We start from the raw sequence: 25,407 nt of genomic DNA on the forward strand, positions 1-25,407 counted from the left end.
GTTTGTTGTATGGACATTGCAGAGGCCCTTTTAAAATATCCACTCTGCTGTCTGGATCTACCAAAGGATCCAGTTACTATTCCCTGTGGACACAGCTGTATGCAACGTCATCTTCTTAGCTTGACTTCCATCCCCCAAAAACCTGTAGATGCAGAGTACACAGTCAAGAGGAAGCCACTCCCTGTCCTCTGGTGTAGAGTTCCATGAAACAGAAAGTCATTTTTGACACCCTATTGCTCAACCTTCAGGTGAAAGCACTAAAATGGCTGACAATCTAGAACTGTTCTGTTGCTCCGTCTGTCTGGATCCACTGAAGGATCCGGTGACTACTGCCTGTGGACACAGCTACTGTATGGGCTGTATTAAAGAAAACTGGGATCTGGATAATCTGAAAGGGGTCTACACCTGTCCCCACACTCTAAACAATACTGGGTTGTTTGGTTGACCCAAATGTTGGGTTGCAGGCGTTGGGTCACTTAGTTGGGTTGTTTTTTTTAAAAACTGCTGGGTTATGGATGCTGGGTGTTGGGTTATTGTTGCTTGGTTATTGAGATATGACCCAGCAGGTCAGATCAGAAGACTGTAGGCATAGTTTAGTAGGGGTGTGGCTTTCAGATAGTTATTTTTAGCCACCCATGAGAGTAAATATATTTCCTGTTCATCTGGTCTGTTGCGTAGTTAGCACATGTTAAGGTTGAACATTGACATTTTTGTAGCTTCAATTATGCTTATAGAGTTTCCTAAAAGTCCATGTATGTCTCATTGTTGGGCTATGATACAGTGGTATACCTTATTATAATATGTAATAAATACTCTACATATTATAGAATAATTTAATAAGGAAAAATTGAGTTTACAGTATGTAAACGCCTTAAAATAACCTACAGTAAGGATGACATTAAAACAGACCCAGTTGCTAAGGCAACCAAGCATGACATTAAAACAGACCCAGTTGCTAGGTCAACCAAGCATGACATTAGAACAGACCCAGTTGCTAGGTCAACCAAGCATGACATTAAAACAGACCCAGTTGCTAGGTCAACCAAGCATGACATTAAAACAGACCCAGTTGCTAGGTCAACCAAGCATGACATTAAAACAGACCCAGTTGCTAGGTCAACCAAGCATGACATTAAAACAGACCCAGTTGCTAGGTCAACCAAGTATGACATTAAAACAGACCCAGTTGCTAGGTCAACCAAGCATGACATTAAAACAGACCCAGTTGCTAGGTCAACCAAGCATGACATTAAAACAGACCCAGTTGCTAGGTCAACCAAGCATGACATTAAAACAGACCCAGTTGTTAGGTCACCCTTTGACTTTTTCAACATTTTATTACGTTACAGCCTTATTCTAAAATTGATTAAATAAAACATTTTCCTCATCACTCTACCCACAATACCACATAATGACAAAGCGAAAACAGGTTTTTATTTTTACACACTTATTGAAAATACAAGACAGAAATACCTTATTTTCATAAGTATTCAGACCCTTTGCTATGAGACTCAAAATTGAGCTCAGGTGCATCCTGTTTCCATTGATCATCCTTGAGATGTTTCTACAACTTGATTGGAGTCCACCTGTAGTAAATTCAATTGATTGGACATGATTTTGTAAAGGCATACAGCTGTCTATATAAGGTCCCACAGTTGACAGTGCATGTCAGAGCAAAAACCAAGCCATGAGGTCGAAGGAATTGTCCATAGAGCTCTGAGACAGGATTGTGTTGATGCACAGATCTGGGGAAGGGTTCCAAAAAATTTCTGCAACATTGAAGGTCCCCAAGATCACAATGGCCTCCATCATTCTTAAATGGAAGAAGTTTGGAACCACCTAGACTCTTCCTAGAGCTGGCCGCCTGGCCAAACTGAGCATCGGGGGAGAAGGGCCTTGGTCAGGGAAGTGACCAAGAACCCAATGGTAACTCTGACAGAGCTCCAGAGTTCCTCTGTGGAGATGGGAGAAACTTCCAGAAGGACAACCACCTCTGCAGCACTCCACCAATTAGGCCTTTATGGTAGAGTGGCCAGACGGAAGCCACTCCTCAGTAAAATACACATGACAGCCCGCTTGGAGTTTGCCAAAAGGATCCTAAAGCATTCTCAGACCATAAGAAAGAAGATTCTCTGGTCTGATGAAACCAAGATTGAACTCTTTGGCCTGAATGCCAAGCGTCACGTCTGTAGAAAACATGGCACCATCCCTAGGGTGAAGCATGGTGGTGGCAGCATCAGGCTGTGGGGATGTTTTTCAGAGGCACGGACTGGGAGAATAGCCAGGATCGAGGGAAAAATGAACAGAGCAAAGTACAGAGAGATCCTTGATGAAAACCTGCTTCAGAGCGCTCAGGATCTCAGACTGGGGCGAAGGTTCAACTTCCAACAAGACAACAACCCTAAGCACACAGCCAAGACAACGCAGGAGTGGCTTCGGGACAAGTCTCTGAATGTCCTTGAGTGGTCCAGCCAGATCCTGGAGTTGAACCCGATCGACCATCTCTGGAGAGACCTGAAAATAGCTGTGCAGCTCTGATAGCAACAACAACCACCGCAGAAAAGTTGGCTGTGTTTACAGACAGACAGAAATACAGACAGACAGACAGAGGTTGTTTACAATGACTGGATGAAGGGATACAGTGTTGAAGGCTTCCTTTAGGTCTCCTGGTCTCTTGGGATTTAAACAGTGAATACAGTGAGATAGTCCTAACCATTCAATCAATGTACAGAACAAACAGTCATCATTAACACTATACAGAGTGGAGCCTATGGATATAATATATTATCAAAGAATATAATACAATAGAATTTTATGAATAGAAAATAATACATGTTTTGACATGAATGCACAGCCAGATGATTTGACTTGACAGTGTGTCTCTATACCTCAGTCTCTGAAGACACCCAGCAATGGTTAGGATTATTAGAGAAGCTTTTCCTGCTGAAAGGCAGTTTCATTTCATCTGGTTGCAGAAAACAATTCATTGGATATGTTCATAACCCCGTCCACCTATAAGATGTGGGGGGTTTCTGTCTGACTAAGAAGAGATACAAAGAACTCTGATTGTAAAACGTCTTCTCTTTTTAGTCCTAGATATGGCTAGGGTTAGGGTTACTGCTGAATGTAGTAACTCTAACCCTGACCCTAGGCCTAACAGTAATAACCACACTGTAATGTAAAGTATTACCTCATTCTCAATGATCAGTCAATACATACAGTATTCATTTAAACTACAGTATATTGTATCAATATCAAGCCCCCCCATTACAACCACTTATTAATTATTATAGACACTTATAATCAGTGTTATAACACATAAGTGTATTATAAGGCATTATGAAGCTTATTAAAATAATTATAATATGTACTTCATAGGAACTGTTACCCTTTATATATTCTAACAACTCATATTTGTTAGATTTATTCCAAATGAAGGGCCCTAACCTAGAAACTAAAATATTTGTCTCCCTCTCCATGTTGAACGCAGTTCTCTCTCTATCCCTCCCTCCCTCCCTCCCTCCCTCTAACCTCACCTATCTGGCAGATCCAGAAAGTCCACGCCCTCCCAAAAACTAACTTATGTGGAAACGAAACTGATCTGAGTCTCTGTGTCGTCTGTCTGTGTGAGAGTGAACAACCGTCCAAATGGCTCAGCACGGAGATCTGCTGGACCAGGACCAGTTCTGTTGTTCTGTCTGTCTGGATCTACTGAAGGAGCCGGTCACTACTGCCTGTGGACACAGTTACTGTAGGCGCTGTATTGAGGGCTGCTGGGATCAGGATGTTCTGAAAGGGGTCTATAGCTGTCCTCAGTGCAGAGAGACCTTCACTCCAAGGCCTAATCTGAGGAAAAATACCATTTTGGCTGAGATGGTGGAGAAACTGAAGAAGACAGGACTCCAGGCTGCTCCCCCTCCTGCTCTGTGCTATGCTGGACCTGGAGATGTGGCGTGTGATGTCTGCACTGGGACCAGAAAGCAGAAAGCCCTCATGTCCTGTCTGGTGTGTCTGGCCTCTTACTGTGAGACTCACCTCCAATCTCACTATGAATCTCCTGCTTTGAAGAAGCACAAGCTGGTCAAAGCCACCGCACAACTACAGGAGAAGATCTGCTCTCATCATGACAAACTGCTGGAGGTTTACTGTCTTACCGATCAGCAGTGTATCTGTTATCTGTGTACAATGGATGAACATAAAGGCCATAATACAGTGTCAGCTGCAGCAGAGAGGACTGAGAAACAGGTAAGACCAGAACTACTTGTTGGTGACTGTCTGATAAACAAAGAATTAAAGATACAGTAGGATCTGAGGCTGTTTGAATATGAGATAATTCAAATGAAATATATCCACAGCAGAAGAAATATGAACACAAACTTTGGTGTATATTGAGTTTGCTCCAAATGTATCACCATTTTCTAAAGTCAAACACTATTATCATTCCGAATGCCCTGTTATGAGTCCAAAGTTGAGTTTCAACCCCTTGATACATGTACACCTACCATAAAAACTATAATCATTAACATAGCAACATAGAAAATGTCATATGGTAAAGGGACTACCTCAAGATTTTAGACCTTCCTCTCTATGGGCCCTATGTCCCATTACTATACTATTGATCTACTGGACAAATAAAGCTTGATAGCTCATTGAAGAGTGATTCTCCACAGAGGCAGCTGGGGATGAGTCAGCAGAAGGTCCAGCAGAGATTCCAGGAGAGAGAGAAGGAGCTGAAGAAGCTCCAAAAAGCTGTGAAGTCTCTCAAGGTGAGTATTGTTGACCAGAGGAGACACACCATTTCACTTCTCTCCTCCAGTCAGAGAGAGAGAGAGAGAGAGAGAGAGAGAGAGAGGGAGAGGCCCCTATCCAATCCCACTGACCCCACTGTTGGGAACAGGCTGTCTGAACCCCTTTCAGAGAATAGACTGCTTAATGTAACTGATGGGATATGAACCTGGGTCTTGATCATTACACCAAGAGGACATTCCCCATTGGGCCGTGGGCCGACACTGATTTTGAAGTCGCAGGCAGGGCTACCTCATCACATGACTTTAAGTAACCATGACTGACTCATGTCCCCTATACATACAGCGGCTTGCAAAAGTATTCTCCCCCTTGGCATTTTTCCTATTTTCTTGCCTTACAACCTGGAATTAAAATGGATTTTTTGGGGGGTTTGTATCATTTGATTTACACAACATGCCTAACACTTTGAAGATGCAAAATATTTTTTTTGTGTGAAACAAACAAGAAATAAGACAAAAAAACACAACACTTGAGCGTGCATTACTATTCACATGCATAACTGCTCCTTCAGGGTTATCTTTGGTCTGTTTGTTGCCCTCCTTGCCTGGTCCATGAGTTTTGGTGGGCGGCCTCTTTTGGCAGGTTTGTTGTGGTGCCATATTCTTTCAATTTTTTAATAATGGATTTAATGGTGCTCCGTGGGATGTTGAAAGTTTCTGATATTTTTTTATAACCCAACCCTGATCTGTACTTCTCCACAACATTGTCCCTGACCTGTTTGGAGAGCTCCTTGGTCTTCATGGTGCTGCTTGCTTGATGGTGCCCCTTGCTTAGTGGTGTTGCAGACTCTTGGGCCTTTCAGAACAGGTGTACAGTGGGGGAAGAAAGTATTTAGTCAGCCACCAATTGTGCAAGTTCTCCCACTTAAAAAGATGAGAGAGGCCTGTAATTTTCATCATAGGTACACGTCAACTATGACAGACAAAATGAGAGAAAAAAAATCCAGAAAATCACATTGTAGGATTTTTAATGAATTTATTTGCAAATTATGGTGGAAAATAAGTATTTGGTCAATAACAAAAGTTTCTCAATACTTTGTTATATACCCTTTGTTGGCAACGACACAGGTCAAACGTTTTCTGTAAGTCTTCACAAGGTTTTCACACACTGTTGCTGGTATTTTGGCCCATTCCTCCATGCAGATCTCCTCTAGAGCAGTGATGTTTTGGGGCTGTCGCTGGGCAACACAGACTTTCAACTCCCTCCAAAGATTTTCTATGGGGTTGAGATCTGGAGACTGTCTAGGCCACTCCAGGACCTTGAAATGCTTCTTACGAAGCCACTCCTTCGTTGCCCGGGCGATGTGTTTGGGATCATTGTCATGCTGAAAGACCCAGCCACGTTTCATCTTCAATGCCCTTGCTGATGGAAGGAGGTTTTCACTCAAAATCTCACGATACATGGCCCCATTCATTCTTTCCTTTACACGGATCAGTCGTCCTGGTCCCTTTGCAGAAAAACAGCCCCAAAGCATGATGTTTCCACCCCATGCTTCACAGTAGGTATGGTGTTCTTTGGATGCAACTCAGCATTCTTTGTCCTCCAAACACGACGAGTTGAGTTTTTACCAAAAAGTTCTATTTTGGTTTCATCTGACCATATGACATTCTTCCAATCCTCTTCTGGATCATCCAAATGCACTCTAGCAAACTTCAGACGGGCCTGGACAAGTACTGGCTTAAGCAGGGGGACACGTCTGGCACTGCAGGATTTGAGTCCCTGGCGTAGTGTGTTACTGATTGTAGGCTTTGTTACTTTGGTCCCAGCTCTCTGCAGGTCATTCACTAGGTCCCCCTGTGTGGTTCTGGGATTTTTGCTCACCGTTCTTGTGATCATTTTGACCCCACGGGGTGAGATCTTGCGTGGAGCCCCAGATCGAGGGAGATTATCAGTGGTCTTGTATGTCTTCCATTTCCTAATAATTGCTTCCACAGTTGATTTCTTCAAACCAAGCTGCTTACCTATTGCAGATTCAGTCTTCCCAGCCTGGTGCAGGTCTACAATTTTGTTTCTGGTGTCCTTTGACAGCTCTTTGGTCTTGGCCATAGTGGAGTTTGGAGTGTGACTGTTTGAGGTTGTGGACAGGTGTCTTTTATACTGATAACAAGTTCAAACAGGTGCCATTAATACAGGTAACGAGTGGAGGACAGAGGAGCCTCTTAAAGAAGAAGTTACAGGTCTGTTAGAGCCAGAAATCTTGTTTGTTTGTAGGTGACCAAATACTTATTTTCCACCATAATTTGCAAATAAAGTCATTAAAAATCCTACAATGTGATTTTCTGGATTTTTTTTCTCAATTTGTCTGTCATAGTTGACGTGTACCTATGATGAAAATTACAGGCCTCTCTCATCTTTTTAAGTGGGAGAACTTGCACAATTGGTGGCTGACTAAATACTTTTTCCCCCCACTGTATATATACTGAGATCATGTGACAGATCATGTGACACATCATGTGACACTTAGATTGCACACAGGTGGACTTTATTTAACTAATTATGTGATTTCTGAAGGTAATTGGTTTCACCAGATCTTATTTTGGGGCTTCATAGCAAAGGGGGTGAATACATATGCACACACCACTTTTCCGTTATTAATGTTTTTGAATTTTTTTGAAACAAGTTATTTTTGTCATTTCACTTCACCAATTTGGACTATTTTGTGTATGTCCATTTCATGAAATCCAAATAAAAATCAATTTAAGTTACATGTTGTAATGCAACAAAATAGGAACAACGCCAAGGGGGATGAATACTTTTGCAAGGCACTCTCTCGCTCGCTCTCTTTCTCAATTCAAACATTCACAATTCAAAAATTCACATTGCCAAAGCAAGTGAAATAGATAATAAACAAAAGTGAAATAAACAATCATTTCACTCACAAAAGTTTTAAAGGAATAGACATTTCAAATGTTATAATTCAAGTGCAAACAGAGTGAGCCATTCGCCAGACTGAGTTCTGGAGGTGAAATGGAAATGAATGAGGGAGAGTTAAGTGAGGTAGAAGGTGTGGTGAAGAGCTCAGAACCAGAGCCTGGCATCAATGGACATGATAAAGAAGAATCTGGTGCAGTAGGAGTTACATTGTAGGAGAACGTGGATCCATTCCTTTTGGCAGATCCATTTGTGGTTTCAGGGTGGGTGGGAAAGGAGTTGGGTGCAGTTGAATCAGTGAAGGTAACCTGTAGTGGACTTGTGATATTTGTTTGTGTTTCTTCTGACCAGAGGGAGTGGGCGCTCCGTGTCACGCAACTTGGGTCAAGATCTGTTTCTTGCTTTGCTCTTAGGAACAGGACACCATTGAAAGGAGTGATTTCTGGGGTAGCGTTAAGTGTGGAGGTGGAGCAATTCAAGTTTAAGCTTCCTGGTGTTTGTGATGCCCGCCGTTTGGTGCAACACAGACCCGGTGGTGAGCGTGGTGAAACAGAGGAGTCACTGTCAGTCCTTTTGAGGTTTGAGTCTTTACCCGACAAAGTCATGGTAGGATATATCAGTTATCCTGTTAGAGCTTTGTGCCGAATCCACTGTGCTGATTCAGGTGCAACGTTTATGGTCATGTTGCAGCAGTTTGTAGGAGGGAGATTCCAAGATGTGGGAAGTGTGCAGGAGGGCATGGGATAGAGGATTGTGTAGTTTCGGTGGATAAAGTTGTGTGTGTCAACTGTTGGGATGCCCATGTTGCTGGGGATCTGAAGTGTCCGGTGCGAGAGAGGCAGGTTGAGGTGGCTAGAGTCAGAGTAGTGCAGAAGGGGTCGTATGCTGAGGCAGTGAAGGAAGTAGAGGAGGATGGGTCAAGGGTGAGAGATCCTGAGAGGATCCCTGTGAGTAGTAGATCTGTGCCAGCACAGAGGGATAGGCCAACGAGTGATATATGCTTCAGTAAAGTTAGCTTCTTAGAGTTCATAGCAATGGTTATCAACTGTACCGCAGAAATGGAACGTAAATCACAGAAAATAGATGTTGTGGTGGCAGCTGCAGAGAACTATTTGGGCATACAAGATTAGACTTCAGAAGAGTTACAGGGTGTGTTGAGTGGTGGTGTCCCGTCCTCCCAGGCCGTTGGCATGGTGCAGGAGCAGATAGGGTCAAAGTAGTGGAATGGGGTAGTGGGTATTTAATGAGTGTAGGGTTAGTTGGAAGGTTTTTAATTAAATGTTCCTTTCCCCTTTTCCCATTTTGTATCACAAAGTAAAATATATTTATATTGTAGTCCAGTTGGGGCGGTAATGCAACATATTGGATGCCAACCACCGTTAAACTCCAAAGAAGAAGAACCGTTATATTATGGCTCTGTACATTTACATTTTAGTCATTCTTATCTAGAGCGACTTACAGTTAGTGAATACATATATTTTTTTTATACTGGCCCCCTGTGGGAATCGAACCCACAACCCTGGCGTTGCAAACGCCATGCTCTATCAACTGAGCTACATCCCTGCCGGCCATTCCCTCCCCTACCCTGGACCAATTGTGTGCCGCCCACGAGTCTCCCGGTCGCGGCCGGCTGCGACAGAGCCTGGATTCGAACCAGGATCTAGTGGCACAGTTAGCACTGCGATGCAGTGCCTTAGACCACTGCGCCACTCAGGAGAATGTACAGTGTTGTAACGATGTCTCTGTCTCTGTCATTCATTAATGTGGGTGGAGGACGTACAACCTGTTAGAATTATAGGATGGTCAGATTCTTTGTCTGTATTGAATAGTTTATCATCTGGTAAATCTAATAGGAGTGACCTGCTATTGGAGGTATTAATGTTATTATGGAGAATTGAGAGAATGGGTTTAGTAGTGAGATTCTGCTGGGTCCCAGCACATTCGGGTGTGGAAGGGAATGAAATTGTAGACCAGTTAGCTAAAAGAGCTTTGAAACAAGATATAATTGATATTAATGTTCCACTGGGTAGAGGTGAGGCCAAATGTAAGATCAGAGCCATTTTGATAGATGTGTGGCAGAAGAGATGGTACTCTGAGCACAAGGGCCGGCATTTATATGAATAGTTTACAGTTTTACAGAAAGGTTGATGGACCAAGATTCAAAAGTCCGATTAGGAAGGAAGTTGTGGTGTTTACTAGATTGCGCTTAGGACATTGTACATTGATCTCGTCGTTACATCTGGTTGGCAAGCATGGGAATGATTTGTGTCTGGAGGGTATGGTCAATGAAACGGTGGAACATGTGTTGTTATATTGTTGTAAGTATGTTGAAGAGAGGGAAAGGTTGAAGTTTTTTTATTTTTTATTTTTATTTCACCTCTATTTAACCAGGTAAGCCAGTTGAGAACAAGTTCTCATTTACAACTGCGACCTGGCCAAGATAAAGCATAGCAGTGCGATAAAAACAACAACACAGAGTTACATATGGGGTAAAAAACATAAAGTCAACAAAAAAAATAAAAAAGTGTAGGGTCATTGAGGTTGGAGGGGGTTGGGGGGGTTTGGAAGGGATTTTGGGGATGGGGGAGGGTCTATTAGAAGTTAGTAGGGCTCTTCTTTATTTTCTCAGAAGTACTGAGTTAGGTAGGAGGATTTAGAAATGTTGGAAACCGTGATTGACCACACACTCCAGCACAGTAGGTGGCGGCATGCACCTTTAACGTTGGTTTGTGGACCGCCATTATATAATAGAAGAAGAAGTTGTTGCTGTGAGAGATTTGTGGTTCGTGAGGAGGGCTACTATTCTTTTTTCTTTTGGTTCTTGCGTATTTTCTGAATGTATTTTCTCATGGTTTGAGGGTTTGTTTATTGGTTTCCACTGTTTATCGTTTAGAGTTGAGGGGGGAGTAGGGGTAGTTTGTTAGGGCGGCGTGATGGCCTCAACCGAGTGGAGAAGAAACGCTGTCGCTTCGGGTGCGTTCCGGAGAAAGGTGTGGAGGAAGTTTTGCTCATGGTCGGCGAACAGGTTGGAGCGGAACATCTGGACTCTGCATCCAGAATGAACAAGGCGGTGGTTGTGTTAATGAAAAAGGTTTGTCTTGTTGTGAGGGGTGTGTTGGTGCAGATGTCGCCTCTTTCGATAAGAGTTGTGGTGGCTAATCTGCCTCCGTTTATTGCTTCCGAACAGACCCCAAGTAGTTGGTTAGTTTTGGTAAATTTGCAAGTGGTTTCCGTGTGCTCTCGGCTGGGTGCCAAGCCAGCCGAGAGGTTTATTGATAATCATTATAGTAATGAAGTATAATTTCAAAACATGAAAGTTGTCAAGTGGTGGTGGTACCAGGAGGGAGGAGAGTAGAGCAGGGTCAAGTGGTGGTGGTACCAGGAGGGAGGAGAGTAGAGCAGGGTCAAGTGGTGGTGGTACCAGGAGGGAGGAGAGTAGAGCAGGGTCAAGTGGTGGTGGTACCAGGAGGGAGGAGAGTAGAGCAGGGTCAAGTGGTGGTGGTACCAGGAGGGAGGAGTGTAGAGCAGGGTCAAGTGGTGGTGGTACCAGGAGGGAGGAGAGTAGAGCAGGGTCAAGTGGTGGTGGTACCAGGAGGGAGGAGAGTAGAGCAGGGTCAAGTGGTGGTGGTACCAGGAGGGAGGAGAGTAGAGCAGGGTCAAGTGGTGGTGGTACCAGGAAGGAGGAGAGTAGAGCAGGGTCAAGTGGTGGTGGTACCAGGAGGGAGGAGAGTAGAGCAGGGTCAAGTGGTGGTGGTACCAGGAGGGAGGAGAATAGAGCAGGGTCAAGTGGTGGTGGTACCAGGAGGGAGGAGAGTAGAGCAGGGTCAAGTGGTGGTGGTACCAGGAGGGAGGAGAGTAGAGCAGGGTCAAGTGGTGGTGGTACCAGGAGGGAGGAGAGTAGAGCAGGGTCAAGTGGTGGTGGTACCAGGAGGGAGGAGAGTAGAGCAGGGTCAAGTGGTGGTGGTACCAGGAGGGAGGAGAGTAGAGCAGGGTCAAGTGGTGGTGGTACCAGGAGGGAGGAGAGTAGAGCAGGGTCAAGTGGTGGTGGTACCAGAAAGGAGGAGAGTAGTGAATGGCCAAGTGGTGGTGCGCAGGCCGTGGAGAAAGCAGTGGTGGGGAGGGTTGCAGCTGGGCTACATGAGCTGAGGCAGGTTTCTGTAGTAACAGAGACTCCGGTGGGCAAAGGCAAATATTGCCTGTCATTGGAGAAGAGGCTCAGATCAGGGGGGAAGTGCAGGGGGGCAGAGACTGGGGAGTAGGAGGACGGTACCGTGCCAATGGAGGAGGAGGAAGAGGGGGGAGGTGAGTCTGCGGGAGCGGAGGACAAGGTGTCTCGTTTTCAGACGACTCATTGGATCCAGAGCTGACAGCCAGTCAGGCTGAGGGCCCAGTATATACGGTGAGAGAACTTTCTAGGTTCCTGATGGAGACTAAAGGGGAAAAAGAAGGTTCTGCTGGAGTCTTATTTGATTGATCCTGGAAGGTTTGTAAGGTCAGTACAACACGTGATGAAGAATGAGGGGTTTAGTGTCCTCTCACCCAGGAAGCGGTATAGGCTGAGAAAATGGGTCATGGGTTCTTAAGGTCATGTCTTCAGAATCTGCTTAAATGGATGTTTTTTTCTGGCATGGCGGCTTTATGGGCTTCTCTACTGGTTTCTGATTGTGGTGATTTCCCTCCCACCTCTTATGGAGATTTCACTGTTAGACTTCCTTAACATGAACGGCAGCAGAGACTGGGGGAAGAAGTCAAACAAAAACATTTAAACGTGATTTTTTTGCAAGAGACACGCAGTGATGTGATTAATGAAGTGTATTGGGGGTCTGGTGGAAAGGGGGCGCAGGTGCTGAGCCATGGCACAAATCTTAGTGCAGGGGTACCAAAAGAGGTGTGTAAGGGTAGGTTGTTAGTGGTTAGAGCCAAAATCAATTCACTCAATGTGCTTTTAGGGGTGGGGGTGTTAGTGTAATGAGGATGGCTCATTAAAGTAAGACAAGTCTCTCTCTCTCTCTCTCTCTCTCTCTCTCTCTCTCTCTCTCTCTTAACAGCGCTCTGCACAGGCAGCAGTGGAGGACAGTGATAAGATCTTTACCGAGCTGATCCGCTCCATTGAGAGAAGGCGCTCTGAGGTGAAGGAGCTGATCAGAGCCCAAGAGAAGGCTCAAGTGAGTCAAGCTGAAGGACTCCTGGAGCAACTGGAGCAGGAGATAGCTGAGCTGAGGAAGAGAAGCACTGAGCTGGAGCAGCTCTCACACACAGAGGATCACATCCATTTCCTCCAGGTAACTCAACTGCCTTGATACATGTGATATGAAATTAACTTAATGTGAAACTCTCAATCATTTGGTTCTGTTCTCTCTCTCTCTCTCTCTCCCCCCAGAGTTATCAGTCTCTCTCCAGTACCAGTGTATCTTCAGACTTACCCAGTATCGTTGTCCATCCTCTTCAGTACTTTGGAGATGTGAGTAAGACTGTGTCTGAACTGAGAGAGAAACTAGAAGACGTCCTTAAAGGAGAATGGACCAAGATCTCCACTACAGGTGTGTTGAAAATAATAAGAACATCAACTTTAGACCATTGAAAGTTCCCTACTAGTCATATACATGTGGAATATGGTGTGATGATAACATTCCCTCTCTCTGTGAATGTGTTTGTGTGTCTGTAGTGAATATAGTGGATGGTATACTGCCTCCAGAGCCCAAGACCAGAGAACAGTTCTTACAATGTGAGTCTCTTTATTCTGAAGTAACTAACAGTCTCTTTTTACTGACACTCCTAACAATCCCTCTAGAAATATATAGCAATAGTAGATCTAATCAAAGACTGGGTATCTATCTGACTCCTCATATTTCTCTGATTTGATCTCTGCTGTGCTCTAATCAAAGACAGGGTAGATACAGTATCTGACTTCACTTATTGTTCTAACTCCCCTCATTGGTCTCTGCTCTGCTCTTCTCCCAGATTCCTGTCAGCACACACTGGACCCAAACACAGCACACACACGCCTCTCTCTGTCTGAAGGGAACAGAAAGGTGAAACGTACAGACCAAGTCCAACCATATCCTGTTCATCCAGACAGATTCACCAACTGGTGGCAGGTTCTGTGTAGAGAGGGTCTGTCTGGACGCTGTTACTGGGAGGTGGAGTGGAGTGGGGGGGGGTGATACATCAGTCTCATATAAAGACATCAGCAGAACAGAGACAGGGAGAGGTGGTGCATTTGGATACAATAACAAGTCCTGGAGTTTAGTGTGCTCTAGTGGTGGTTATTGGTTCAGACACAATAGTGTTAAGACTAAAGTATCAGGCCCTCAGTCCTCCAGAGTAGGAGTGGACCTGGATCACAAGGCAGGTACTCTGTCCTTCTACAGTGTCTCTGAAACAATGACCCTCCTCCACAGAGTCCAGACCACATTCACTCAGCCCCTCTATCCTGGGTTTTGGCTCTCTTCACAAGGTACTGCTGAGCTGGTTAAACTGTAGTAGGGTCCACATAGATACTAGTCATGCTGGTGTAGTCTATAGCTGAGCTGGTTAAACTGTAGTAGGGTCCACATAGATACTAGTCATGCTGGTGTAGTCTATAGCTGAGCTGGTTAAACTGTAGTAGGGTCCACATAGATACTAGTCATGCTGGTGTAGTCTATAGCTGAGCTGGTTAAACTGTAGTAGGGTCCACATAGATACTAGTCATGCTGGTGTAGTCTATAGCTGAGCTGGTTAAACTGTAGTAGGGTCCACATAGATACTAGTCATGCTGGTGTAGTCTATAGCTGAGCTGGTTAAACTGTAGTAGGGTCCACATAGATACTAGTCATGCTGGTGTAGTCTATAGCTGAGCTGGTTAAACTGTAGTAGGGTCCACATAGATACTAGTCATGCTGGTGTAGTCTATAGCTGAGCTGGTTAAACTGTAGTAGGGTCCACATAGATACTAGTCATGCTGGTGTAGTCTATAGCTGAGCTGGTTAAACTGTAGTAGGGTCCACATAGATACTAGTCAGGCTGGTGTAGTCTATAGCTGAGCTGGTTAAACTGTAGTAGGGTCCACATAGATACTAGTCATGCTGGTGTAGTCTATAGCTGAGCTGGTTAAACTGTAGTAGGGTCCACATAGATACTAGTCATGCTGGTGTAGTCTATAGCTGAGCTGGTTAAACTGTAGTAGGGTCCACATAGATACTAGTCATGCAGGTGGTCCCCAGATATAATACTCTGTTTTTCTGTACAATAATTTTTGTCTGACTGATTCAATCTTCAGAGTTTAATTAAATTTTTATCAAATGCAATGTTTTAATTGGCTACATTTACATTAATCATGATGTTTGCTGTTAATGTATGTTGGTTGGCATTCAGAACCATTGAAATGTTTTCTCAATTGGTTCTCTGTCTCAATGTAATTTTCCTCAGTATCATGGAACAGGTAGTGTTACTTACTTGCTAATTGAACTATATGGGCCGGTTTCCCGGACACAGATGAAGCCTAGTCCTAGACTAAAAAGCATGTTCAATGGAGATGTCCGGGAAACCGACCCTAAGTTTGGCATCTTTTATTCTCCCATACTGCTCAGTCAAGCAACATTAAACCTGTCCAGCAGGTGGTGCTGTTAAGCAAACAATAAAAACAGCAGATATCTTGACTTGCCACTCAGTATATCAGTAATGTTCAGAATTGTACTTTAATATCATTGGAGATTGATGGTCTTTTTAATCCACTACCCAGAGTCAGGAACAGATGAAGTTAGGTCTGCTACTGTTCAGTTATTAAATATGATTCATGGTGATGGGAAATAAAAAATCCATCTAGTAGTAGTTTTCCTTTGCTATTTATTCCAAGGTGTGTCTTTAACTTGTAAATGGATTGTGTTGAAGCTGGCATGTGGTGTGGATGATAGAATAGAGTGAATAGAGGAGAGAAGAGAGGAGGAGAGGAGAACATCATATAGAAGACAGATAAGATAGAGAGACAATTCATACCCAGGGGAGTTACTGGCTCTGGCCCAAATGACACCCTGTTCCCTACGTAGTGCACTAGGCTACTTCTGACCAGATCTAAAGTAGTGCACTACATAGGGAATAGGGTGGAGATTGGAGATTTGCTCACTGTCATTAGAATGAAGATTTCCATACAGGAGTTACTGTCTCTGTCCCAAATCTCTCCCTGTTCCCTACGTAGTGCACTAGGCTTCTTTTGACCAGATCTAAAGTAGTCTTCTAGATTTTACAGGTTTTCTCCCTGTCGTTAGAAAATGACAATATGGTAATGACTTTAGTGGTTTCCTCACCCTTTGTTTTTATTGGTTTTGTGTTATGTGTGTTGTTGTGTTAGGTTTTCCCCCTGTGTTCCTAATGGAAAATCCATTAACAATGAATCAGAAACAAATTATATTCCAGTTGTGTTTAGACAACTTCATGGCTGACATCCCCCAGAACTTTACCTGATGTTCTCTCTCTCTCTCAAACCATACACATTTACGGCATTTAGCAGACGCTCTTATCCAGAGCAACTTACCGTTAGTGCATATACAGTGGGGTAAAAAAGTATTTAGTCAGCCACCAATTGTGCAAATTTTCCCACTTAAAAAGATGAGAGAGGCCTGTAATTTTCATCATAGGTACACATCAACTATGACAGACAAAATGAGGAAAAAAAATCCTGAAAATCACATTGTAGGATTTTTTATGAATTTATTTGCAAATTGTGGTGGAAAATAAGTATTTGGTCAATAACAAAAGTTTCTCAATACTTTGTTATATACCCTTTGTTGGCAATGACACAGGTCAAATGTTTTCTGTAAGTCTTCACAAGGTTTTCACACACTGTTGCTGGTATTTTGGCCCATTCCTCCATGCAGATCTCCTCTAGAGGAGTGATGTTTTGGGGCTGTCGCTGGGCAACACGGACTTTCAACTCCCTCCAAAGATTTTCTATGGGGTTGAGATCTGGAGACTGGCTAGGCCACTCCAGGACCTTGAAATGCTTCTTACGAAGCCACTCCTTCATTGCCCGGGCGGTGTGTTTGGGATCATTGTCATGCTGAAAGACCCAGCCACGTTTCATCTTTAATGCCCTTGCTGATGGAAGGAGGTTTTCACTCAAAATCTCACGATACATGGCCCCATTCATTCTTTCCTTTACACGGATCCGTCGTCCTGGTCCCTTTGCAGAAAAACAGCCCCAAAGCATGATGTTTCCACCCCCATGCTTCACAGTAGGTATGGTGTTCTTTGGATGCAACTCAGCATTCTTTGTCCTCCAAACACGACGAGTTGAGTTTTTACCAAAAAGTTCTATTTTGGTTTCATCTGACCATATGACATTCTCCCAATCCTCTTCTGGATCATCAAAATGCACTCTAGCAAACATCAGACGGGCCTGGACATTTACTGGCTTAAGCAGGGGGACACGTCTGGCACTGCAGGATTTGAGTCCCTGGCGGCGTAGTGTGTTACTGATGGTAGGCTTTGTTACTTTGGTCCCAGCTCTCTGCAGGTCATTCACTAGGTCCCCCCGTGTGGTTCTGGGATTTTTGCTCACTGTTCTTGTGATCATTTTGACCCCACGGGGTGAGATCTTGCGTGGAGCCCCAGATCGAGGGAGATTATCAGTGGTCTTGTATGTCTTCCATTTCCTAATAATTGCTCCCACAGTTGATTTCTTCAAACCAAGCTGCTTACCTATTGCAGATTCAGTCTTCCCAGCCTGGTGCAGGTCTACAATTTTGTTTCTGGTGTCCTTTGACAGCTCTTTAGTCTTGGCCATAGTGGAGTTTGGAGTGTGACTGTTTGAGGTTGTGGACAGGTGTCTTTTATACTGATAACAAGTTCAAACAGGTGCCATTTATACAGGTAACGAGTGGAGGACAGAGGAGCCTCTTAAAGAAGAAGTTACAGGTCTGTGAGAGCCAGAAATCTTGCTTGTTTGTAGGTGACCAAATACTTATTTTCCACCATAATTTGCAAATAAATTCATAAAAAATCCTACAATGTGATTTTCTGGAGAAAAAAATCTCAATTTGTCTGTCATAGTTGACGTGTACCTATGATGAAAATTACAGGCCTCTCTCATCTTTTTAAGTGGGAGAACTTGCACAATTGGTGGCTGACTAAATACTTTTTTTTCCCCACTGTAAATCCCCCTCACATCACTGTTTTGTCATGCTGTCAGGAATTGACCAGATGGATAAATGATTTCAAACAATTCACATTTTAACCTTAAAAATATTACACAGCGCCATTTAGATTGGGACTAATTAGCACTGTGACAACCAATCCGTGAGACAACCAACCCCAGTCGCCCCTACTTGGATTAATCTCCATCATAAAAAAGGTAGAAGATCATCTTCCTTGATATACTTGATATACTTTACAGACCATGAAGGTATACCTTCTAGCCTAATAAACACTTCACATTAGTCATAGCAAGGTTTTCACTGCTACATAGAGGTATATAAGTCTCTTCTCTACCCACTAGGTTCTCTCTCCATGTTCTTTTTTCATATTTGAACTCTTCCTTTGTGAAGAGACCAGCCTGGCAGATGTATTTGTATTGCTCTCAACACTTCAATAATTTAGCCACAGGAAAATTCTCATACGACCTGCTTTCACTTGAGTCCCAGCTAGATTATCGTTTGTGCTTTTATTAAAGAATGAATATTGAAAATGGAATTTGCACACAGCAATGGGATGGGCTGTGCTAACAAATAGATGCTTGACAATCAGCTGGTTAATTTGCCACATGTCTGTGCTCTGGGGTTTTCTTTTTATTACGGTGCAAAATTGTATTTTCTTATCAAGGGTGAAGTATGGTAATTCGTTTTGCTATGTCGTTGGAAATGGAGGTCGGTTCAGTGTTGTGAGGGTAAATAAATGCGATATTGATTCTAGCCTAATCTTTTACAATACAGTACAATATGTATGTGTACATGTATTATACATGAAATATTTGTACTATGTTCTCTTCTCATGTTTTTTTCTTCTTTGTTTTTTGCTCTTGAGCTAGAGATGAGGGATAACAAAGAGCTTGACATTCTGAGAAGGTATCCTATCCCTGTCTTATAGCTAACTTCCACACTGTACTGTAGTAGAGCAGGTCTCCATATTGTCTCAAAGGACCTCCAGTCGCTGGCACTTTCATTCAGATTCAATGGGCTGGCATGCCGCCTCAGCTAGAAAGGTATCAGCTGCCAAGCTCTTGGCGGAAGAACAAGAGAGACATCCCTTTGTTTCCCTTACCGTGTTATAAATAAACCTGCCAGAGACATCGCTACCCTAGTGCGATGGATGCTATAGCAATGGATGCTATATCTGAGTGCAATCATCCAAAACAATGTGAAACCATACATGCAGAGAGAATCAGAGTTCTTTAGTGTGTGTTTTGGTGTGTGTTTTGGTGTGTGTTTTGGTGTGTTCGTTTGAAGTTGTGAATGCGCGCAGGGGGTGAACATCGCCATTTAGCCTTCAGCATTTATTTTAAAACTACAACAATAAAAACTGTATAAAGCGCTAACGAGTTGAATCCCCATTAAAGCCACAACCTGCTGAGAAGGGAGCTTACATCCTGTATTGGGGACGAGGCCCACACTATCCCAGCTTTTCCAGTCTGATGCATCTGAGAGGTGGGTCTCGTACACAACTTGGAAGTAGCGACCTTGAGATCATCAGCCAAACCATCAACCGATGGAGGTGTGTGTGTCCAAGGAGGTTGCACCTTACACAATGTTCAGATAGAAATACATTGTGATGGATATGTCTGTCATGAATAGTGAATCATGCCTGCTCTAGTGATTACATTTCTGTCTGCAACGTTCTGAGCCTCAATGAAAATAACCCCAGGCAGTGGCCCCTGCAACATGTCTCAGACAGAGCCACAGCCCCCTATGTCTCATGAGGATTATGGTCTAGAATGAGCATTGACAAAACCAGCTGCTGGATAGAGATATCAGAGCTTTTCTAGCAGTGATACATATGTTAATATTTTCTTGAGTGAAGTCAAATGAAAATCGGTCTCTGCCAAAATACTTAGAACTGTTGAAGGATGTTTTGAGCATTATGATTCTGTCAGAAATGTATTTATTTGACCTGATGAAATTTATATTTCTAATGGGCCAGAGCGCAATTAGACTACAGTACCACTGTGAGCCACCATGAAAGCTCCCTCATTCTGGCTATCGCTGGGGTTCCGGGTTCCAGCCCCTTACTCTGAACAGGGCTGTCATTCTTTTAGGATGCAATGCACGGGCCATAGTGAAGACTTCCACACACATAGGGAAGACTTCCAAACACATAGGGAAGACTTCCAAACACATAGGGAAGACTTCCACACACATAGTGAAGACTTCCACACACATAGGGAAGACTTCCACACACATAGGGAAGACTTCCAAACACATAGGGAAGACTTCCACACACATAGGGAAGACTTCCACACACATAGGGAAGACTTCCACACACATAGGGAAGACTTCCAAACACATAGGGAAGACTTCCACACACATAGGGAAGACTTCCAAACACATAGGGAAGACTTCCACACACATAGGGAAGACTTCCACACACATAGGGAAGACTTCCAAACACATAGGGAAGACTTCCACACACATAGGGAAGACTTCCAAACACATAGGGAAGACTTCCAAACACATAGGGAAGACTTCCACACACATAGGGAAGACTTCCAAACACATAGGGAAGACTTCCACACACATAGTGAAGACTTCAACACACATAGGGAAGAGACTTCCACACACATTGTGAAGAGACTTCCACACACATAGTGAAGACTTCAACACACATAGGGAAGAGACTTCCACACACATTGTGAAGAGACTTCCACACACATTGTGAAGAGACTTCCACACACATTGTGAAGAGACTTCCACACACATTGTGAAGAGACTTCCACACACATTGTGAAGAGACTTCCACACACATAGTGAAGACTTCCACACACATAGTGAAGACTTCCACACACATAGGGAAGAGACTTCCACACACATTGTGAAGAGACTTCCACACACATAGGGAAGATACTTCCACACACATAGTGAAGAGACTTCCACACAGCCCCCATGAGAGGAAGAGATTAAACAGATGAGTCCAACAAGAGAGCAACTTTCCCTCTGCCCATGATAAATGACTCGTCCCTCACCGGCAGGTACCACAGCACGATACGGGGAGATTGGTCATTGTCCAGACAGGTCAGGGTTATAGAATACAGATGGTGTGGCCTTTGTTACCGCTCTTGTGCTCTGTGATGCATCATTTTATGAGGCCTCCCCAGCTGTGTCCACTCAGGTGATGTCATCTCAAATGGACGACTCCGGTGCACTGGAGCAGATGTCCCCAGCGCCATTCGGCTGGAGCCATACTCTCTGCCTTACCAACTGATCACTGGTCAGCTCTCCCAACAGCAGTTCTAGTCTTTGCCATTTAGAGCAAGGCAATGAAACTGGTATTGAACAGGGGTCACAGGTACCCTCCCTGGAGAGAGAAAATGTACATTACTGTCTGACTGAGATAAATGCAACATTTGGGAATTATAATAGATTGTTTAATTAACAAAGGGGCGTACAAATTTATTGTCAAATTTTTGCGTCTGGCTGTGCCAATGAGGATTCAAAGGTGCACAAAGAGAAGAGACAGCCCATGCACGACTTCAGGTTTAATGAGTTGTGTGCTTTCCTCCATTACGTTTCATTGCCTTGCCCGTTATACAGCTAGTTGGAACTCAGTGTGTCAAGCTCTCAAGCATCTCCAAGTTTATATGAGTGCCTACATTGGTATGCACATGTGTGTGTGTGTGTGTGTGTGTGTGTGTGTGTGTGTGTGTGTGTGTGTGTGTGTGTGTGTGTGTGTGGAATCTCACTCCACCTGGAGCCCACTGTCTGGAGCCAGCGAAATGGATCATAATTAATGACCTCCTCCTCTTCATTTTAATTGTCTCCATGATATCTGAGGGAGGCCGCATAGCACGCTTTAAATAAAGTGTGCCCTTATGTTCTGACAAGTGAGCACTTCCTCCTTCGACCTGCTGGGACCTCCAGAGGCGTTTAATTATGGGCTGGTAGAGGGCTGAGACCACTGCGCCCTTAACACTTAAGGAGCTGTGATCTGCTTTGGCTCACCAAGCCTAGTGTAATGATCATACTTATCATCTCTGTTGAATGGAGGGAGAGCCCATAGAGAGTCACAGTGGTCTTGTGGTGTACTCTGCTGTAAATATTAAAGAGGTGCTATGGTGTCTTTGTTTGAATGTTTGCTTTTTGTATTTTTTGTATTTTTATATCTCACTGCCATACTGTATACAACCGTGTTGCCATCTTGTTACAAGAGGACCACAATGGAAATAGGTCCCAGACTTTATTGTGTGTTATCCTCCATGATTTTACTCATGTGCATGTATGGCTTTTTCAAGTTTAATTTGTGCTTGTTTTTAAAATGGTATAGTTAATAAACTAAACTAAACTAAAGGGCTGTAAATGCCATAGTTATATTTTGGCCATTACTGTTATGGGTAGAATGAAGATGCCAGATCTACACTGTGGGGGATATTCCAGAGCAGGGTTTTTAAAATATTTTTGTATTGAATTTTAAAACATACAATCTACCTGCAGTGAAGACACTCAACATTTACATTACATTCAGTCATCTAGCAGACACTCCCATCCAAAGCGACCTACAGGAGCAACCAGGGTCAAGCGCCCCGCCCAAGGGCACAAGGACAGATCACCCACCCAGTAGAATCGGGGACCTGAACCAAGCTCCCAACCGCCAGGCCACCAACCATCCAAGATCCCCCCACAGCTCCCCTCGAGAGCTGCCCCTCAACAGAGCAGGAGGTTTCAATTTCAACCTGTGTTGTCAGCTGGCCTGTACTCTCATTTGGATGAAGTTGTTAGTGTAAATTCCCAAATTTGCCACTCAAACAAAAGCACTCAAGCTCAAAAGATTAAAAACTGCCACAAAGTTTCTGCCACAACAATGGTGTTATATGAAAGTGTAGTTGAGCCTTTCCACGAAATCAGTCCATTTTGGGTAGTGTAACTTGGTGAAAAATATTAATAGTAACATTCTATCATAAAGAGCACGTCTAACTTAAAAAAAACTGTTTTCCCATCTCAAGAGGTAAAACAATAATAATATCTATAGCAAGTGCCTATTAAGCGCCAAATAAAGTAACAGGGTTGACCGTAACAGGGTTGACGATTTCTTATTAAATCAGCCATTAATCATCTTGTGACAGGAGGAATGGAAGCATGAATTGAATGCAAGCTTCACCATTTTTTAGAAATGTTATAGGTCCAATGCAGCCGTTTTTATCTCAATACCGCCGGATGATGTCAACATGGCAGGCCAAAACTCCATCTCACTAAACCAGGCTCAATACCGCCGGATGATGTCAACATGGCAGGCCAAAACTCCATCCCACTAAACCAGGCTCAATACCGCCGGATGATGTCAACATGGCAGGCCAAAACTCCATCTCACTAAACCAGGCTCAATACCGCCGGATGATGTCAACATGGCAGGCCAAAACTCCATCCCACTAAACCAGGCTCAATACCGCCGGATGATGTCAACATGGCAGGCCAAAACTCCATCCCACTAAAACAGGCGGAAATTTCACAAAGCTCTTACACTAAAAGGGCATTATCATCATTTTCACAATTTCCCAGTATTATTCCAACCTCATAGTGTGGAAATATATATACACACACAGGGAAATCACGTTTTTGACTGCACTGGGCCGTTAAGACATATCAAGCCTGTCTATGGGTAACAGGGTTGACGTGTTATGCTCGACCCGCTCAGTTTTCCACCACAAAACATCAGAAAATAGTAGAACAAGCTCACCTGCTTTTACACTCTGATTTTACTATTAGATGTTCAATGTTTCTTTAAAAAAAAATGGAATAGTTTCACCATTATTCAAATGAGGGACACATTTTTTCTTTGTTTTACCTTAAAGCAGCAATCAGCAGTAGAAACAATAACAAAGCATACTCCCAACTCTTGTTTTAGTAAAAAGCTGAGGGGATGGGGCTGGAGAAATGTAATCCCTTTCAAATTCAAATACAGAGCTATGGAAGCAAGGACTGACCATCCATGACATAAAAAATGATAGTTTTAACAATATTTTGAGGCTATACAGTATTTGTTTACATTTACTTTGTTTACAAACATCGGAGTAAAACAAACTTCTATTTTGGGTTCTGATGGGGTACGACAGTTGAACTAAGCTCATGAGGCATTTATAGGTTATATTCTTCAAGAATCAATGGATGTTGCATCTGCTGATTGCCCCTTTAAAATGAATCACTAATCACATTAAATAAATCACAATCTCCCGAAATGACTTTGTCAAAGCAACAGAATAACTAGGGCTTTACAATGATCCTGAAAACTTGGGGGAATTCTGGGGTTAAGTGGGTTAAAATAGTCCTAGAAGTCACAGAGGGTGCACAGAGGGACATGCCAAAATGCAGAATTTTAGCACTTTTGCAAGTCTTTATTCATATAAAAAAATCTGATTTATTGAATTTTACATGTGGTCTATATTAAAGGGCACTTCATTTAATATAACAGGCTTTTAAAAATGCAATATTGTTGCACAATTTGTATGTAGCCCTTTAAAGTATACAGGTTGAAAATGGCACTGATAAACGCCTAAATTGGTACGCAGTGGCTGTACAGTAACATGCTATACATGACTTCAGACCACAGGCTCTACGCTTCAGAGGACTAAATGTATTTTGAAAGATGAGACGTTGAGGACTATAATAAATACTGCTTTGATGTCATACAAGCAAGCAAAACACCCATGAGTCCAAATGTGCACTTCAAATTTTCTTATTATAAAACTCATGTCAAATACAGTGTCAACATTTATGATCACTATATTTGATGTATAGTTACAAGATGACATGACGTCATACCCTGGGTTATTCTGAACAGAATGAGCCTGTTTGTCTACTGTGAATAAACTTAGCCGTGGCATACGCACCTGAATGCACTCATGATTCCTATGCGCATCAAAATTACAATCTGTTTCCAGGAATGTTATTGTGAAAGCCTAACTCTGTAATATACTTTTTTATAACTTAGCTAATAATGTTGGCAATAGAACAAGTTTTCAAATGATGCCAACCTGACCGAGGATGGACGGAGGATCAACCACTCCAGAAAGAGAAGCAACATCAAAGGTCAGCTTCAGCAACTTGAAGAGGATGGCAAAGTGTTGAATGTCATCCTTTTCATTGCCCAACGAGACATTCCGGTGCAGGAAGAACTGTTGTTTGACTATGGGGTGTCAAGAAAATCTTTTGGTGGAGAAGGAGAATATTTGGAATGGCTTGACAGCTAGGCCAGTCAGCACGAAATCACCAATAGCTGATGGGACTCAAAAATATCCTTAAACCCCTTTTTAAAATGTACATCTGTAATTTTGTAATATATTTAGCCATGCATGTTCAACTTACATTTCAGTTTTGGGTATCTGCACTTTAAAATAAACAACACATTTAAAAGAAAACTGCATATTGTTTTTATTTCCACCCTTGTCTTTGGCAGATGCCATCTTCCTAAAAAATGTCTCAGGTGTTGTCAGGCCATTGTTCTGATGTTTGAAGCTCCTCAAGTTGAGGAATTTCACACCTCTGTGTGGGGGTTTCACAAGCCGTTAGGTTTAGATAGGAATTATAATTATGTCCAGTAGTCTGAATTGTGGCA

The 25,407-nt window shown here is 43.2% G+C and overlaps 1 pseudogene across 1 annotated transcript; it reads left to right on the forward strand.

The window, feature by feature from the left end:
* Positions 1-3,602: 3,602 nt before the first annotated feature.
* LOC311120753 (tripartite motif-containing protein 16-like) lies at positions 3,603-14,134 on the forward strand (annotated as a pseudogene). Its single transcript has 5 exons — positions 3,603-4,245; positions 4,671-4,766; positions 12,726-12,959; positions 13,058-13,217; positions 13,639-14,134. The product of its transcript is annotated as a tripartite motif-containing protein 16-like (transcript).
* Positions 14,135-25,407: the final 11,273 nt, after the last annotated feature.

This window comes from Coregonus lavaretus (assembly GCF_964263955.1).
Source record: "Coregonus lavaretus genome assembly, contig: HAP1_SCAFFOLD_6688, whole genome shotgun sequence".
In the NCBI taxonomy this organism is placed as follows: domain Eukaryota; kingdom Metazoa; phylum Chordata; class Actinopteri; order Salmoniformes; family Salmonidae; genus Coregonus; species Coregonus lavaretus.